The sequence below is a fragment of the Bos indicus genome, chromosome 2, assembly GCF_029378745.1.
Source record: "Bos indicus isolate NIAB-ARS_2022 breed Sahiwal x Tharparkar chromosome 2, NIAB-ARS_B.indTharparkar_mat_pri_1.0, whole genome shotgun sequence".
Lineage (NCBI taxonomy): Eukaryota > Metazoa > Chordata > Mammalia > Artiodactyla > Bovidae > Bos > Bos indicus.
This window is the reverse complement of record NC_091761.1, coordinates 86,583,242-86,602,559: the sequence shown is the minus strand read 5'-3', so window position 1 is coordinate 86,602,559 and position 19,318 is coordinate 86,583,242. Positions and strand designations below refer to the sequence as shown.

Sequence of the window (19,318 nt, the reverse complement as noted above, 5' to 3'; positions counted from 1 at the left end):
GCTTTTTCACTCTCCTCTTTCACTTTCATCAAGAGGCTTTTCAGTTCCTCTTCGCTTTCTGCCATAAGCGTGGTGTCATCTGTATATCTAGGTTATTGATATTTCTCCCTGAAATCTTGGTTCCAGTTTGTGCTACATTCAGCCCAGCGTTTTGTATGATGCACTCTGCATATAAGTTAAATAAGCAGAGTGACAGTATACAATCTTGACATAATCCTTTCCCATTTTGGAACCAGTCCATTGTTCCATGTCTGGTTCTAACTGTCAATAGTAAAAGGTTGAAAGCTTTTCTTCTAAGATCAGGAACAAGACAAGAGTGCCCACTCTCACTATTTCTATTCAGCATAGTATTGGAAGACTTAACCAGAACAATTAGGCAAGAAAAAGGAATAAAAGATATCCAGATTGGAAAGGAAGAAGTAAAATGATGACCTGATGTTTTATATAGAAACTCCTAAAGACTCCATAAAAATACTGTTAGAACTGATTAGTACATTCAGTAAAGGTGCAGGATACAAAATCAACATAAAAATATAATCAGTTGTATTTCTATACACCTACAACAAACTATCAGAAAGCGAAAGAAATAATTCCATTTACAATAGCATCAAAAATAATAAAATACTTAGGAATAAATTTAACATAGGAGGTGAAAGATCTGTACACTGAAAACTAAAGGCACTGATAAAAGAAACTGAAGATAATACAAATAAAGGGGAAGCTATCCCATGATCATGGATCATAATTACAATTAAGATGGTCATATTACCCAAAACCATCCATAGATTCAATGTGATCCCTACCAAAATTCCAGTGGCATTTTTCACAAGAAGAGAAAAATAACACGAAAATTCATACAGAACAAAAAAGATCCGAAATAACCAAAGCAATCCTGAGAGAGAACAAGTTGGAGGCATCATACATCTGATTTCAAACTATGTTACAAAGCTAATCAAAACAGTATGATTCTGTCATAAAAAGACACATAGACCAATGGAACGAAACTGAGAGTCTAGAAATAAAAGACTGTGCTTGTCTGCTTAGTCACTCAGTTGTGTCCGACTCTGTGTGACCCCATGGACTGAAATCCACCAAGAGCCTCTGTCCATGGGAATTCTCCAGGCAAGAATACTGGAGTGGGTTGCTGTGCCCTCCTCCAAATAAAAGACTAATAATATATTACTGTTGTTCAGTAGCTCAGTCATGTCCAACTCTTTTTTACGACTCCATAGACCCAGGTTTCCCACAGTGCAGGCGGATTCTTTACCAGCTGAGCCACAGGAAAGCCTAAGAATACTGGAGTGGGTAGCCTATCCCTTCTCCAGAGGATATTCCCAACCCAGGAACTGAACCGGGGTCTCCGGCATTGCAGGCGGATTCTTTACCAACTGAGCTACACACACCGCCCGAAATAAGAATGGTCATTTAAAATAAAATAATTTGTATTTCAACATGTAAACACCCAAGCAGGCATTCAGGAAACCATAATGAGGTAGATAGATACTTGTACTTACTTAATATGATTCATTAATATTTAAAAGAGAGATAACAGGACCAGATGCCTTTCTACACACATAAGATACAGGAAATGACAATGCTGATGTACCACATAGATACCAGTATATAAACAAATAATGGCAACAGACCAGACTTGCTTACATATAATAAAAGAAGGAAGGAAATAATCTTAATTAAGATAGGGATAATATGTCAAGACAAGTACAGAATCTCACCATGGAGAAAAATGTGATAATCCCACAAGTTAAGAAGTAAATAATGTTCCATACAGCTCATCACAGAGAAGGTAATGGCAACCCACTCCACATCTAGCCTGGAAAATCCCATGGACGGAGGAGCCTGGTGGGCTGCAGTCCATGGGGTCGCGGAGAGTTGGACACGACTGAGCGACTTCACTTTCACTTTTCACTTTCATGCACTGGAGAAGGAAATGGCAGCCCACTCCAGTGTTCTTGCCTGGAGAATCCCAGGGACGGGGGAGCCTGGTGAGCTGCCGTCTATGGGGTTGCACAGAGTCAGACACGACTGAAGTGACTTAGCAGCAGCAGCACCAGCACATCTCATCAAATTTGCCAAATCTTCAAAAGAACCTCAAAGGACATTTTCCTTGTGGTTGATAATATCAGCTTCTACTTCACAGGATACTGTGGAAGGCTTATCATGGATTATCAATAATAACAAAGTATCAAATCAAAACCAATATCTCACTTCAGGTTGTTCCAATATTACAATTACAGAAATTATACAATCAGGTAGACAGAATGCCCAGAGTGAATACGTTATTCAGTGATTTGGAAACAATATCTTTATTCATTTCGGCTTACCTCTCAGTAACTCCTTCTCATGTACTGGGCCTTTCACATAACTTCTTGTTAAACAATCATTTACAAAAGTCCTCTGATTTGTATTTTAGAATGTGCAGTCAGGCAAGACTCAAGAAAGTCTTGAAGGACATGGAGCAATTCTTCATTGTTTTGCACCATCCTGCACAGTGTAGGAAAGCCAAAATTCCTGGCCTCTCCCACTAAATGGCAGGAGAATCCCCCTCCCTCCGAAAGTCACCTCTACAATGTTCTTAAATACCCTCTAGGGGGCAGTACTGTGCCTATTAAGAACCATCAGGCTAGAATCTGGGGATACCATGTTGAGCACAGATGACCCCCAGCCACATAAATCTTAACTCTAGTAAGGGATATAGGCATAAATCAAAAAGTCACAAAAACAAATTTATGCCTAATTGCAAGTTGAGCTACGTGCTTATAGGAACTGGATGCTGCAGGAACAGGTAGTCTAGGGTATTAGCCAAGGCTTCCCTGTGAAAGTGACAACTGAACAACAGCTTGAAAGATGGAGCGGCATCTTCATTTCTTTCCTGGCATCTTACAATCAGTGAGATACGATGTGAAGGTCTTTTGATGCTCACCTTGAATCTTTAATCCTCCTACAGTCTTACAGATACAGATAGCATGGGAGGTGATTGGTCTAGAAGTATACTGCCTCTATGACACAGCACCAAAATTGTCTGACACATCCCATTTTTCCTTATATTTCATTACTTAGAATTTATTTGTTTCCTTGAAATTTAAACTGGGAAAAAAACATTGAAAGTGGAAAATACTCAATAAAGTTTAATTTAGTGACAGCGTCATTTTGTTCCACCAAGTAAGAGCTCTCAGTCAGTATTTAAAATTTTTGAAGAATAGCTATAATGTTTTCATAACTACATGGATGAAGAAATGGACTCAAGATAGCTAAATAAATATATTTCCCAGGTTCGCACAAAAACAAGCATGAGGGAAATAACTAATAATGTCTGCTTCCCAGGATAACAGATGGTTTTTCTTCACTGCATTATTTTTCTTTGTATTTAGGTACATTACATGCTATGCTGCACATGTCATCTAATAGATTTTAGAAATGTAGAGAAGGAGAAAATAGCTTAAGACTTTTTGATTTAAAAAAGAATAAAAAGTCCTTTGAGAAAACTTGTGAATGTCCTTAGCATAAATACTACATTGGTGCTCATACTTTGATATCTGACCTTTTCTTTCAATATGGGTACAAAGTTTGGAATAATATAATAATTTTAATCTGAGCCAAATTTTCAGAAATTTGCAATACAGAAGCAATGATAGAAGATTCATGAGTAGGGAAAGTGTGGAGAAGATGATTGGTTTTCATTTTAGAGAACACTGTGCCACCTGTTAGACTCCTTGAACAAAAACCCACCAAGTATTAGCAAGGTCATTTGAGGCCTCAGTTTTCTCATCCATAAAATGACTATGATAATTGTACCCATCTCCAGGGTTAAAAGCAAGATTAAGAGAGATAATACATGTGAATCGTTTAGAACAATGCCTGGCATACATGGTAAACACTAAAGGTTGTTAGCTATTTACTATTAGTCCATAAACTGAAAATTTAAAGCTTTCCGTAAATGCAATGTTTCACTATCAGTACCATTATAAACATCTATAGATGTTATAGATGTGTACTGTATTTTACCTTCTAAAATATAAGGAAACATAAAGTAATTTGAAGCTTAAAAAAAGCAAGTTGGTAAAGTCAGGGGGAATAAACCATTATTGAGAATAAAATTCAGGATTGATCACCCTTAGCCCCATGAAAAATCTCATAATGTTTAAAATAAAAAGAGTAACAATTGCATTCATGTGGGAACTTACCTTGGAGAATCCCAGACCCTATAATCCTCCCCCCTCTGAAAGTTTATTTTTTGTAGTTTAGAAGTTACAACATTGTTCAGTGTAAAATGTGGAAGCGCTGCTCACTACTGAGATTAAAAAAACAGCTGTTTCATTTAAGCCAGATGAGAAATTTAAAATGAACTGAAGTCATCTGTCACCGAAAAAAAATTAATGGCAAGCATTATCTTTTGTGACAGACCTGTTATATTTCTGAAGATACCAGAAGATAGATTTCTGCACGGGTACTCTGTTTAAGAAGCCATCTGTCTGCTTTGGGCAAATGACTGTGAGCCCAATCCACTTACAGAAAATGTCAACAAAATTGCTTCAACACCACCGAGCTGAATAATAGAAAACCCTAAGCTAAACCTTAAAAGTATGATTCCACTGCAGAAAGCTTTATGAATTTATGTTTGTGCGGTGATACTGATATCCTGAGAATTCTCTTGCAGGCATTTTGACAAAGAACCATTCAATAAAACAATAAGAAGCCACTGCCTGTTGATTTCCCTGCTCTTTGCTTCCCATTATTGTGATCATCTGCCTTTTGTCAACAGCTCTAGTTAGAAAGGACAAAAGAGTAACATCAACCTTTAGCAAGGTGACAAAGGCTATTAATTGTACTTTAAATGAAACTTTAGTAATAGATGGTCATCATCACAAAAAATATATCATAATATCTCAAATTAACTTTCCTTGTATAATGAATGACTATCTTGAGTGCTGCAAGCCAAACACAGCGTGAGCTTCTCTTAATATAAAAACCTCTGTTTTGCCAATTCATGCAATTTTCACTTTAAAAAGATTATCTACAATGGCCTGAAAGATGTAGGATGCCTCAAACCTCAGAACAGACAAAGCCTAGAAAGGTAGTTACTAATATTAGAAGGATATTTTTTAAAATTCATTCTGGAGTTCACTTGGTAACGTTTTAGTTTAAGAAATTACTGATAGCATTGCTTAAAGTATTGGCTTTTTTATTCACCCAAAAGATAAATCTCAAAAATGCCAGAATAAGAGTGTAGCTACATTAATAAAAGAGTGAACATCAGATCACAAAATGGTTTCAACTGCCTAGCGGTCACAGTGCTGAGACGTTCAGTAAGTGGCTTCTTGTGACATCTGGCCCTGCGTTGCACCACTCCAGGGGCACCTTTCACACTGTTTGTGTGAACAGCATCCCCTGCAGCCCAATGACAGACGTACTACATCTGGTCTAGACCTGCCCTCTACCAAGGACACTTATTCTTTATTCTCTGCCAAACCATAATGCTTTTACAAAGGCTGAAACTAGTCCCCTTTAGGAGTGCATCATGGCGTGGGCCGAACTGGCCTATCCAGTGGCTCTATGGGCACCCATTTACATGGGCATGACTTCTAGATTCGGTGTTGGTTACAGCGGCCAAAGAGCTATCAGCAAGACACTGTCAAAGGTCAACCACCTTGTACGCTCCACCCATTTCTTTATTAAATGAATTGGGCTACTTTTTATTAACAGTTAAATTGAGCTGCAGCCAACTCAGCTCCCTCCACAGTGACTGTTTATAGAGATTTAGTCATTAATGAAGTATTCACTGTTGATGGCCCAAATCCAGTAGCACATTTGGTTAAAGACCAGATTACTGTTACTCCAAGAAAATGTCAAGACCTGCGTTTGCTCATCTGAGACTTTCTCAAGTTTCAGATCTCAAACTCAAGCCATCCACAATACCAAACTATTAGCAACACATTTTCTTCATGCTTTTTAATGTTTATTTCAAAAATCATGCTACTCGCAAGTTAACATAATAGCATCTAAATTTCTCAGTTGTCCATATTATGTCATGTTGGCGTAATCAACTTATCTATTGCTATCCATCTATCTGTGTATACTTCATCCTGTATACCTCAGTAGGCATGTCATGAAAATAAGGATTCTATATAACCACAATACTATCATAGCCCCCAACAAAGCTGGCATTCATTCAGTCATTTAATTTGAAAGCGGTGCACTTAAATTTGCTCAAATGTACCAAAACATCTTTTACAGATGTTTAAAAAAATCCAGAATCCATTCAAGTTTCACATTCTTAGCATCTTGAAAATAATGATCCAGCTATGTGAGTTAGAGCAAAAGCATGAATGACAGGAGAGTGCCTGGGGAAACTTAACGGGCAAGTTCACAGCAATAAGTACTACTTCCTTAAAGACATACATTTATCTCCACAGCTTCACTCCTGTCCACTCCCCAGAATATGCACCACTAAATCATCACATACACTTGTCAAAACATTTCTTCTGAATGTCAAATACCATCACTCTTATATTCTTATTTTTAAATCAACTTTATAAATACAGACGCCTGGAAAAGTTCACTGTACATTCACTAAGCCCATTCAGTTTTATGAATGTCATGCTGTTCTTCCTAGGAAAGCCTCAGATTTCTTCCCAGAATAGATGACTCTGAAAATCAAACTATCAGAAACTTCAATTTCAATATTTCAGTAGCTGGTATATTTTTAGGCCTTAGCTATACAAACCAAAAAATTCTTCCACATTTTTAGAGGAACTTTAAATTATCCCCAAATTAAGGATCCAGAACTCCATTTGACAAGCCTTGCATGACCTTGTCCAAGACCACAGACTCCTTCTAAAAAACAGCACCAGGCTGACCTTGAGCTGGATGGCTTTGCTCTGTGCTTTAAAACCCATCTCCCAAGAGTAGCATGGAAACATATACACTAACATATGTAAAACAGATAGCCAGTGGCAATTTGCTGTATAACTCAGGGAATTCAAACTGGGGCTCTGTGATAACCTAGAGGGGTGTGATGGGGTGGGAGGTGGAAGGGAGGCTTAAGAGGGAGGAGACATATATATACCTATGACTGATCCATGTTGATGTATGGCAGAAACCAACACAATATTGTAATTATCCTTCAATTAAAAATAAATTTAGAAAAAGATTGGAAAAAGAAAAAGCCCACTTCCCAGCCGTGACTGGTTAAACCAAGCATCACACTGGGCCAAGAGTGGCCCATCAACAGGGGATCAGTGGCTGATGAACTGGCCTGACTCCAGGCAGCAGTGACAATAATTAGTCAAACCAATTAGATGAACTCTCCCAGAAATTGAGCCTGGAAAACTGGAAAAGCCTTAGCTGTTGTTGTTGTTGTTCATTCAGTGAGTCGTGTCTGACTCTTTGCGACCTCAAGGACTGCAGCACACCAGGCATCATCGTCCTTCACCATCAACCCAAAGCTTGCTCAAACTCATGTCCTTTGAGTCAGTGATGCCATCCAACCATCTCTTCCTCTGTCTTCCCCTTCTCTTCCTGCCTTCAGTCTTTCCCAGCATCAGGGTCTTTTCCAATGAGTCGGCTTTTTGCATCAGATGACCAAAGTATTGGAGCTTCAACTTCAGCATCAGTCCTTTCAATGAATATTCTGGACTGATTTCCTTTAGGATTGACTGGTTTTGATCTCCTTGCAGTCCAAGGAACTCTCAAGAGTCTTCTCCAACACCACAGTTCAAAAGCATCAATTCTTTGACACTCAGCCTTCTTTATGGTCCAACTCTCACATCCATACATGACTACTGGAAAAACCATAACTTTGACTATACGGACCTTCATTGTATAGTCAAAGGTATGACTTTTGTGAGCCTTAGTTAGTTGCTAACAAAAAGAGGTGCTAGAAAAGAGAGGAAAGAAAGAGAGGAGAGAGCTGAACCTAAGGCCACAGAACTAGAGTGAAAATTCCTAAATTCTTATTCCTAAGAGAGGAAAAGATAACACAATGCCCTAAAGCCTGCTCACACTGTCATGATCTTCTAGCCACAGTTCGGTGAGGCTGCCCATTCTGTGGCTCCCCTTCTTCCCAGGACATGAGTTGCCCACATTGTCACAGTCTCACCTGAAAAAGCCTGAATGAGTCCCTGGTTCCCTGTAACTCAAGCAAAAAAAAAAAAAAAAAAAAACTACTGAAACAAAGTTAAAAGCACACTTCTGCCCAAGCTAAGGCTTTCTTAAGCTTCTTGTAGAGAAAACCAGAATCGTCAAAAAGAAAGGACAGGGATTATAGCTGATGCAGTGCTGCTGCTGCTAAGTCGCTTCAGTCGTGTCCGACTCTGTGCGACCCCATAGACGGCAGCCCACCAGCTTCCCCGTCCCTGGGATTCTCCAGACAAGAACACTGGAGTGGGTTGCCATTTCCTTCTCCAATGCATGAAAGTGAAAAGTGAAAGTGAAGACGCTGAGTCATGTCTGACTCTAGCGACACCATGGACTGCAGCCTACCAGGCTCCTCCGTTCATGCGATTTTCCAGGCAAAAGTACTGGAGTGGGGTGCCATTGCCTTCTCCGGTGATGCGGTGCAGTGCAGTGCAAAGATGATCAACACATCGTGAATCAGCTGTGTGACTTTGGGAATATCATTCACTCCTGTGAGGGGCCGGTTCCTGCTCTATTAAACACTGAATGGGATGAGATGTTCTCTGAGTTCACCTTATATACCCAGTGTCTACCATTTACTAATTAGGGCTCGATTCAAAATCACTGTGTTAAAATTCACTACCTCATTATTTTAAATAAGACAGACTGTTCAGTGGGAAAGAAATAAGGAAGCAATAAAAGTGCTCTGTTAGGGAAAGAACAGAGGACTGTGGAAAACACGTGACAAAGATCCTAACCCTGATGGCAGGGGGGCAGCGGGGGGTGAAGTCCCGCATCAGAAAATGTCTCCTGAAGACTTGGCACCTGAGCTTACAGCAGGGGCGCGGGTGAAGGGCCCAGTGCAAGTGTGTGAACAAAGGCTCCCAGGGGGCAGTAATGACAGCAGAGGGACGGCCTTATAACTGCTCAGCAGGACAGTGTAACTGGTACCTCCAAGGGGAAAGTCCAGTGTGGCTGGGGTAGCGCTCAGAAGAGGAAGGTGATGAGAGGCAAAGCTGGAACGGAGGAGGTCACAAACAGCTCCACAGGGGAAGGTAAGAAGTTTGCAGGAGGAGCCATGGAAAACCATGGTGGGGCTTTAAGAAGGCAGAATGGCCATGACCAGACCTTTAGAAAGGTCTCCCAGGTGTTGTGTTCTGGAGTAGGACAAGGGTAGATGGGGAAGGAAAGGTTCTTCACTAACCAGAGTGATAAATAACTAAGGCAACAGCTATGGGAATGGAGACCTCTTAGGGAGATATTTAGGAGGCTGACCAGTGATGCTTGGTAACTGCTTAGAAGTGGAGGTTTGGGGAAAAGATCAAGGATTACCCCAGGACTTTATTTGGCTTGCTGAGAGTTGTCATTCACTCATTCAAGTAGGAATAGCAGAGGTGTCATGGAGGGCAGGCAGGAGATGTGGGTGGAGATGAGCACAGTTTGAGCTGACCTCTTCATGGCTGAGAGACCTCCAGAGTGCAATACCTGATAGGTAGTTGGGAGGGATGGGTGGGGAGTGGCGGTCATCTAAAAGGGTAGGAAGAGACACTTGGACCAAAGATATACACTTTGGATTCAATAGCATAGAGGGGGCAATAGAAACCATTTGCATGGACAGTATGACCCAGAAAGAGGGGATGGAGTGAGAGAGCCTAGCCTAGAACCCTAAGAAACACCAGAATTTAATAGAAGAGTAGAGGAAAGGTAACCTGCAAAAATCCTGAGATGAAAAGCCAGAGATGTAAGAGGAAGGCCAGGAATGTCCAGAGGATATCCCCTAGATCAAGGAAAGCAGTGATGCAAGGAGGAGGGAGTGATCAGCCCTCAGAATGTTCCCAAGTAGTGAAGGGAGATAAAAGCTGACACACATCCACAAGATCTCGTGACAAGAAGGTGACTGGTGACTCTGGTGAGAACAATTTAATGGAGTGTCAGGGGGAGAAGACAGATTAAAGTTGACTAAGGGGTGCGTGGGAGGTAAGGAAGTGCATACAGCAAGTATAAACAACCTTGTTAAGAAGTTTGGCAGTGCAGGCGAAGAGAGAGATAGGAAGTCAAGTAGCCAGAGGGGAGCTGAAAGTATGTATAGAAGCCATTTTTTATGCATAAACACAGTCAAACTGAACAATGAACTGTGAGAGAACAAAGACAAAACATGAAATGGAATAACTAAAAGCCTCTCCTTCTTGGACTGATTGTTGTTCTCATTTGATTTTCATAGTGTCCTAATGTTCCTTGTCCTTATTTCAGAGCCTGTTATTTGTATGAAGTGAAAAAGTTACTCATCAATTAAACTTGTAAAGCATACTAATTTAAATATATCAATAAATCTACCTAAAAACTTAAAAAAGCAGGGATTGCATATGGCCTATGCATTCAACTACTCCTGAAAAATGAAGTGTTCTCACATTGTCCACCAGGTGGCTCCCCTGTTTGAGGCTTAGGTAGGAAGCTTCTGTCTGTCCACAAAGTCTGTTTCAATGGTTAGTAACGGCCTTCTAACACCATTTGGTTAATTCCTCTGCTTCCATGAGGATTCGGACCTCAATCATTCTAAGTATGTAAGAGTGACCTCAAATAAATTCTGAGAACTTACAATGTCATAACAGTTATGGCTCTTCAAAGCAAAAAAAAAAAAAAAAAAAAAGCTATCAGCTTTATCAATTTGGTGAAAGGAGAAAAAACTAATTGTAAAATGTTCAATAAATTTGTTTCACATAACAATAAATAGGTTAAAATATAAATGTCTCTTTCATGTATAAGGCAGTAACTTTATACTTGCTGTTTGGATTTTAACATGCATAACTTAACCTAATATGATGTAAAGCTCTCAAGTTTAAATAATTTGTTGATAGCTCTAAGACATAAAGATTTTTCCTCTACTTGAAAGGAGTTATTAGCATGATTTAGCATTCAGGACATATTATCATTATGCATTTACGATGTGGGTTGAAGGAGATCAAACCAGTCGATCCTAAAGGAAATCAACCCAGAATATTCATTGGAAGGACTGATGCTGAAACTCCAATAGTTTGGCCACCTGATGAGAAGAGCTGACTCATTGGAAAAGACTCTGATGCCAGGGGAAAAAATGAGGGCAAGAGGAGAAGCGGGCAACAGAGGATGAGATAGTTGGATGGTATCACTGGCTCAATGGACATGAGTTTGAGCAAACTCCGGGAGATAGTGAAGGACAGGGAAGCCTGGCATGCTACAGTTCATGGGGTCACAAACAGTCGGACAAGACTTAGTGACTGAACAACAACCCCATGGACGCTCCTCGTTGCCCTTCTCCCATCCTGCTGTGACTGAAACACCAACACTAGAAATAACACGGGAGAGGGGAGGGCAAATGTTAGTTTTACAACTACCAGGGTACAAAGGGGTTAAGAACACACCACCACACACACACATACACACACACACCATACTAGCTAAAACCAGTTTTCCTCAGTTGCCTATCTTTTTAGGAAACAGTTTATCATTTTTAACTTGTTAACAGTGTAGCATGAATGTTAGCACCTCAGATTTGGAACCCAAATGGAAATGAGAGAAGCACCAACATAGGGATGGCTCCCTCCACACGGCGCCTTGGAAAATCCCCATGACTGTCCCTGGGGACAACACGTCGTGTTACTCCTTCTTTACCCCTCTTTCTTTGTTTTCTGAGTAACTTGAAAAAAATCATAAAGGTTAGCCTCTGAGTAAAATCACCCTCAGGAAGCAGGAACCACCATAGGATATTTGGAGAATTGCAGAAGGTTGTTCATGGCTGGAGTACAGGGGAAAGTGAAGATGAATACAAGAAAAATAAAAGCAGTGTTATGGTCATTAAGGAAATGACCTACTTAACAAGGCAAAACAACCTCATCAGAGACAAATTAAAGGAACTGTATATACCTAGTCAGGGCTTTAAAACTTTGTTACCCTGGAGACTTGAGAAGCTGCATTCCTCTAAGGAAAATATTTGTTTATTTCACAGAGGCATGTTCATTGTTCTGCTTATGTAAAAATGTACGTCATATCTATTCAGAACAAACACCAACACATTCTAGCCATCTCCTAGCGCTATCCCCTTAGCCATTCTTCCTTGTCCTTCAACTTTCCATATTTACGTGTTGGAGCAGCCAGGCTGACACCTGCCAGACGATGTTTCAGCACTGAGAGAAATCAATGGGTCCTGGCAGCCGTCTCGGCTCCCTTTAAAGGGTGACCTTTAGGAGCGGCAACAGAACCATATCCTCCACCATGACATATTATTTTTTTTAATCCTCAGTTTCAGGTTGCATAGTTTTTAATAAAGTCTTCCCCTAATGTCAACTTCAAGGGTACTGAACCATCACAGCGGACTTCCTTCCTCTCTACCCACATTTCAGTTTCTTCTTTTTTCCCTTCTACTTGGAAAAGTGGAGCTTGGCTGCAGTGAAGTTGACATTAGTTCTCCCGGCTGTGGAGGGTCCAAGTGCTGCTATATTATTTTAAAGGAATAGTTTCCAACATTTCTCATCTCTATAAATCGCAGAAGGTTTATATTATATAGTCAGGTTTTTTTTAAATAAAAAGGAAAAAATATCAAAAGCCTGTAGTTACTACAAATTGCTCATAAATATAAAAATGAAAACTCTAAGAATGCTAAACCTCAACATTCATAATACTAAAGGAAAAGGAAATCTATCTCTAGTTTAAAACCAAGCCCCATTCCTCATTTTGAAGACCAGACTAACCTGAGATTTGTACCTTGCCCTGAAGCCAAAAGTGGGCTATTTTGTTCCAGATAGATACTTTTGTCCATATATATGTGAAGAAATAGATACAGATATCTTCTGTTCTCTAAGGAATTAACAGTGAAGGACTCTGTTACTTAACTTTGTAATACTGGTATAACTCTGTAGCCCAGACAATGTTTGCTAAAGAACCTTTCTGCAATGATGGAAATAGTCTATATCTCTACTGTCCAATATAACAGTTACAAAGCACATGTGGCTACTGAGCAACTGAAATGTGACTAGTGCCATGAAGATGGAATACATAAATTTCTTTAATTTTATTTATTTTCACTTCAATAGATATCTGTGGCTAGTGTTTTTCACACTGGACAACATGAGCTAAAAGATCATCCCAACCTTCAGCAATACAATGAATTAAGTAAAATTATTTTTCACTCTCTCCAGCCTCTTTCCTGACATAGGACTGGCCACAGTTAGAATTAAATAACCAACTATGGCTTGCACGGGCTTCCCTTGTGGTTCAGCTGGTAAAGAATCCACTTGCAATATGGGATTTCTGGGTTTGTAAGAACCCCTGGAGATGGGAAAGGCTACCTACTCCAGTATTCTGGCCTGGAGAATTCCATGGAAACGACTGAGCGACTTTCACTTTCATGGCTTGCCCTTTTTAGCATTTGCATCAATGATGAGAATGCACACTTTCTGAGTGCAGTGGCTGCCTCTGTCATGGGCACAGCTGTATCCTCAGCAGGCAGCACAGAGCCTTGCTCAAAGCAAGCCTCCAAAGTATTTCTCAAATGAAGGAATAGATTGGGTGCCATTGACTACACATTCATCTAAACTTAGTATTTCCCAGGACTGTTGACATCTACCTCCCACAAAATCTCATTTCCCAACTTTTTAATTCTAGCAAGGAATAATCAGTTCACCCAAAAACTAGCCCATCCTTTCATAATAAATATATTGTCCCCTACCTTTTACTCAGCCCCCTTTTAACAAGAATTTTCTAGAGGATGACCATGATACCAATAGCAATTTCAAGGTCAGGTGGAGTGATAATAGGTGATCAGTTCAGTTCAGTTCAGGTGCTTAGTCATGTCCAACTCTTTGCAGTCCCATGGACTGCAGCACGACAGGCTTCCCTGTCCATCACTAACTTCTGAAATTTGCTCAAACTCATGTCCATTGAGTAGGTGATGCAATCCAACCATCTCATCCTCTGTCAGCCTCTTCTCCTCCTGCCTTCAATCTTTCCCAGCATCAGGGTCTTTTCCAGTGAGTCAGTTCTTAACATCAGGTGGCCAAAGTATTGGAGTTTCAGCTTCAGCATCAGTCCTTCCAATGAATATTCAGAACCGATTTCCTTTAGGATTAACTGGTTTGATCTCCTTGCAATCCAAGGGACTCTCAAGAGTGTTCTCCAACACCACAGTTCAAAAGCATCAATTCTTTGGCCCTCAGCTTTCTTTATGGTCCAACTTTCACATCCATACATGACTACAGGAAAAACCACAGCTTTGACTAGACTGAACTTTGCTGGCAGTAATAGGTATATCAGTGATACATTAATACCTGTGCTGTGCTTAGTCACTCAGTTGTGTCCAACTCGTGGCAATCCCATGGACTGTAGCTCACCAGGCTCCTCTGTCCATGGGGATTCTCCAAGCAAAAATACTGGAGTAGGTTGCCATGCCCTCCTCCAGGGGATCTTCCCAACCCAGGGATCGAACCCAGGTCTCGCACATTGCAGGCAGATTCCATCTGAGCAACCACGGAAGCCCTGTATATACCTATTATCACTCCACCTCTCCAGGGAGGCAGGAGCCAATGGAATAATAACAGATATATTTATATATTTGATGGGAGACATGAGCCAGTGGAATTCTTCTAATCATCACCAAGAAGATTGTCCTATCTACCCATATCCAGAACAAGTCATGCAACTACACACACCCCCACATCACATTAAAATGCATTCTAAGTAAATTATAGTTTGGGCCAATGATCAATAGAAAATTGTGACATGTTTTTTCCTACTGGGTTTTATATTAGAAAACTCCTTAAATTTTACAATCTTTTTCTTCCTGGGTTACTGCTATGGACTTTCATCTGTTGAAGCCTTAATCCCCAACATGATGGTATTTGGAGGTGAAACTTTGGGGAGGTAAATAGGTTTGAATGAAATAATTAGTCCCCATGATGAGACTGGTGTCCTTATAAAAGGGTGAAGAGTCAGACACAACTTATCAACTGAATAAAAAATTTAAATTCTCTCTCTCTCCACCATGTAAGGAAACCAGAAAGAGGGTTCTCGCCAGAAATAGACCTGCTGACACTCATCTCAGACTTCCCAGCCTCCAGAACCATGAGAAATAAATATCCGCTGTTTAAGCCACCCAGTATTCTTGTAATAGCAGCCCAAACTGATAAAGACAACTACTGTATTAGTTTCCTAGGGCTACCAAAACAAAGAAACACAGACCAGGGACTTCCCTACTGGTCTAGTGGCTAAACTCCACACTCCCAGTGCAGGAGGCCCATGTTCGGTCCCTGGTGGGAGAACTAGATTCCACATGTTGCAATTAAGAGTTCACAAGCCGCAACTAATGTCCAGTGCAGCCAAATAAATAAATAAAATCAAATATTTTAAAAATTAAAAAAAAAAAAAAAACACAGACTGAGTGGCTGGATTAAACAACAGAAATTTATTTTCTCACAGTTCTGGAGGCTGGAAGTCAGATACCAATGTGTGAGCAGGGTTGGTTTCTTCTGAGGCCTCTTTCCTTGGCTTATTGATGGCCACCTCTTCCTGGGTCCTCACAGGTCTTTCTTCTGGGTGTCTATGTTTAATATCACCTTCCTATAAGGACGCCAATCATATGGGATTAGGGACACCCCTCCCCAGTGACTTTTCATTTAATTTAGCTACCTCTTTAAAGGCACTATCTCCAAATAAGGTCACATTCTGAGGTTATGCACATTAAGACTTTAACATATGCATTCTGTGACTCAAGGTTCAGAATCGGGAACACATGTATACCTGTGGCAGATTCATTTTGATATATGGCAAAACCAATACAATATTGTAAAGTTAAATAAAATAAGATTAAAAAAAAAAAAGATGACTTCTTATATACATCCAATCACACTGGAAACCCATGTTTAAAAAATTGGGGGGATAGTTTGCCTATTGTACTATGAACAAAAAGCCCTTCTCTGCCCATCTGAAGACTCCCTCTGCAGTTATAGAGTTGCTAGTTTAGGCTTTAATTATTATTATAAAGTATGGCTTTACTATTGTTGATATGTTTTTTCATGTGTTTTATGTGAAACAGACAAGAAACTGGCGGGACAGTCTTGTCGTAGACAGACAGAATTCTGGGTCCAGACAGCCTGGATTTCAATTCTGGCTCTGCCATTCATTAACTAGTTGACCTAGCCACCACCTAACTTCTCTCTTAAGTTTCCTCATGTGTAAGTCATAAATATTAGTAGTACCTACATCATCTGGTTGTTTTGGAATTGAATGGTTTAATAAATATGAAGCACTTGGAACACTGTCTAGCAGAGAATAATCATTTTATAACCATTAACCATTATTATGATTTGTTGTTGTTGCTAAAGTGCATTCTGTATTAAAAAAATATTTCTAAGAGAATCAAATTCATCAATTTCAGCCAGTCATAAGCTTGATTCCAGTTTTACAGTGAGTATTCCCGAAAATGTCCCATTTCTTTCTGGTGTACACAAGGGCTGTTCTCCAATAAACCTCTAAGTTGCTGAATAAAAATAATGATGGTCTCAAGATTAGAGGACTTTTCCACAGGTATAACAAAGACCAGAGGGAGAAGGTCTGCCTATTTGAGGTATAAGTAAATCCAAGAAGGAGAGCAAACTCTCAAGGCATTTTCATATATTTATAGCACCAGGTATATGATGAACTCTTGATAAATATTTAAAGAGTGACAGTGATGAAGAGGGTGATGATTCACAAAGGGAAGAATGAACTCAAAAGATAAGTTACCCAGATATTAAAAAAGATCATATAAAAAATTCTCACTTAGATTGTTAATGGTATCTGAACCATGCTGGAAAAAGACAAAAAAAATTCAAAGATAATTAAAGTATCTTTTTTAATCCTCTTATGAGCAACTACAGGCAATAGTGACTAAAGTCTTATTGCACTAGGGCAATTTTTAATATCATTTTGGGTTTATATTCAAATAATTCCATTCAACAAACATATCTTGAGCACATACCATCTGCTGCTTCTATTGCTATAACAAAAAATTGAATGCAGGAACTAGTTGTAAAATGCAGAATAGGGCCACCAAAAAGTGTCTGTATTGTATACTTAGACTATTTTGTATGTGTGTGCACACTGCATTTACAGGGCATGAACTGAGGGAAACGGCTGAAAGGAGCTGAAAGAATGATCTGGAAAACTGTGCAACTCTACAAACAACCTGAGAATAGTCACTAGTTGCCAGACAGATAGAAGACAAGTATCTGGAGGATGAGAAAAATAAAAGTGGACCGTGAGCTTCCAGAAAGAAAAAGCTAATGCCAAATTATCAATCTAATACCCATTGCCGTGTGCCTGTGTTCTGTGAAGACAGAATGCCCTGGTTAGAAAAGATGAGCCTGGGGAGGAATAGGCCAGGGAAAATGACACCTCCCAGTGGTAGGAGGTGGAAGGAAGAGAACAAAATGCCAGCCCCATGAGGAAATGGAGCTGCCAAGAACTGCAGAAACACCTGTCTCCCCAACGGGCACGCAGGCACTGAGTGGTCACCTTGGACACCATGACTGTGAACGTGAAGAACAAGCTTTGGAGTCACACAGATAGAGGTCCGTGTCGAGCGCTGCTGCTGCCACGTCAGTTATGTTCTCTTGAACAAGCTGCTTAGCTTCTGGAATCCTGTGTTCTCAGCTTAAACTCAGCATCGTGGTGAGGCACAGCCCCAACCCTGAAGGAGTACAACCTCGCACAAGAAAAGACATGGGAACAAATCCTTGCAATATAGGAGTGAAATCATATACAAGCTACAGATATAGCACTAACAGGAAGATTAGGTGGTTTTGATGGAAATCAAAGAATGGGGGCATAGAGAGCAAAGAACAGGGAAAGCTTCCCTAGAAAAGTAACAGTTGACCCTGAGCTGGACTGAGCAATGAGGAGGAGCTGGTCAGGTGACTGAGGACAGAAACAACGCTACAATGGGCTGGAACAGCAAGTGTGAAGCCACAGAGTCCTGAAACTGCCCGGTAGGCCCAGGAACCACAAAACTATGGGAAAGTTGAAGCGTGAAGTAGAGGTGCAAAGAGATGCAAAGGCCCCATCACACAGCACCTTCTATCCAGCCAAGAACTTGGAATTCTTTCCTATGGCTGACAGACAAACATCAAAACACATTCCTCCTACTCAAGTTTAATTGGGCTGTTAAAAAAAAAAAAGTTGTTTTTCAATCCTCTTAAATGAATTTAGAACTTTTTTCCCCTGAAGATTAAAAAAATATTAATTAAATGTTCTCTCACAAGCTCATATTAGACTTGAAAAGAGAATCAGATATTATTTTTCCAATGCCTCTTGTTTCTGTCATCTGGAGTTACAAATGGAACAGCCAAGTTTGACTGTCAAAACCAATTAAAGCTAAGATCTAGCTGAGCTACAAATGAAATTTCCTCATCTGATGTATACAATACTCTAGATTACTGAGCTTCTCTAATGTACTTCAATAGACAGATAAGAAGTGGCAGGTTCATAAAAAGACACATATTGCACATGGATACTTTGAAATTACTTTTCCTAAATGTAAATCTTAGTAGGAAAAATCACTGTGGTAGGCAATAATTAAAATTAATATAAGCAATAAGAAAAGACACTCCCCTAAAACTTTATGGAAAACAAAAGACTTTGCTATATGTTTTCAATAAAGGACAACTTTACGGAAAACAGAAAAATGATTAGATTGACCATTTAAAGGTAGCTATATGACAGATCCAGAGGGCACCATTCACATAGACTCAAAGGGAATGGCGTCCCCTACAGCTGTGTAGTACACAATTTACAGGGTAATATTACTGCATAGCGGCTCTGACCCATTTAAGGATCAGATTTTTAAACTTCAGGTTGCAAAAAGGAAATTACACTGGTATAGAAATGTCTAATCAAGAGCACCAGGAAGCTAATTTTGGTTGCACTGATATTTAACTTCAATGTAATTCATAAAGTCTCATGTGATTAATTATCAAGGCCAGCTATAGTTCAGGGTCTCTGTGAAAAGTCTTCCTGGGTATCCTTGACAAAGGAGCTAAAGGAAATGACCTTCCCAGGAGCAGTTATTTAAGGAGTAAAAACAGGGGTAACCACTTTACTATTTGCTCCCTTTTCCTCTGACCAGAGAGGAAGTTCAAGAACAAACTGCTTCTGAGACAACTCAATAATCAGTAAGGCA

The 19,318-nt window shown here is 39.9% G+C and overlaps 1 protein-coding gene across 7 annotated transcripts in view; it reads right to left on the bottom strand.

The window, feature by feature from the left end:
• Positions 1-19,318, bottom strand: part of PLCL1 (phospholipase C like 1 (inactive)) — a 397,143-nt gene that overhangs the window by 10,280 nt on the left and 367,545 nt on the right. The window lies entirely within an intron of this gene.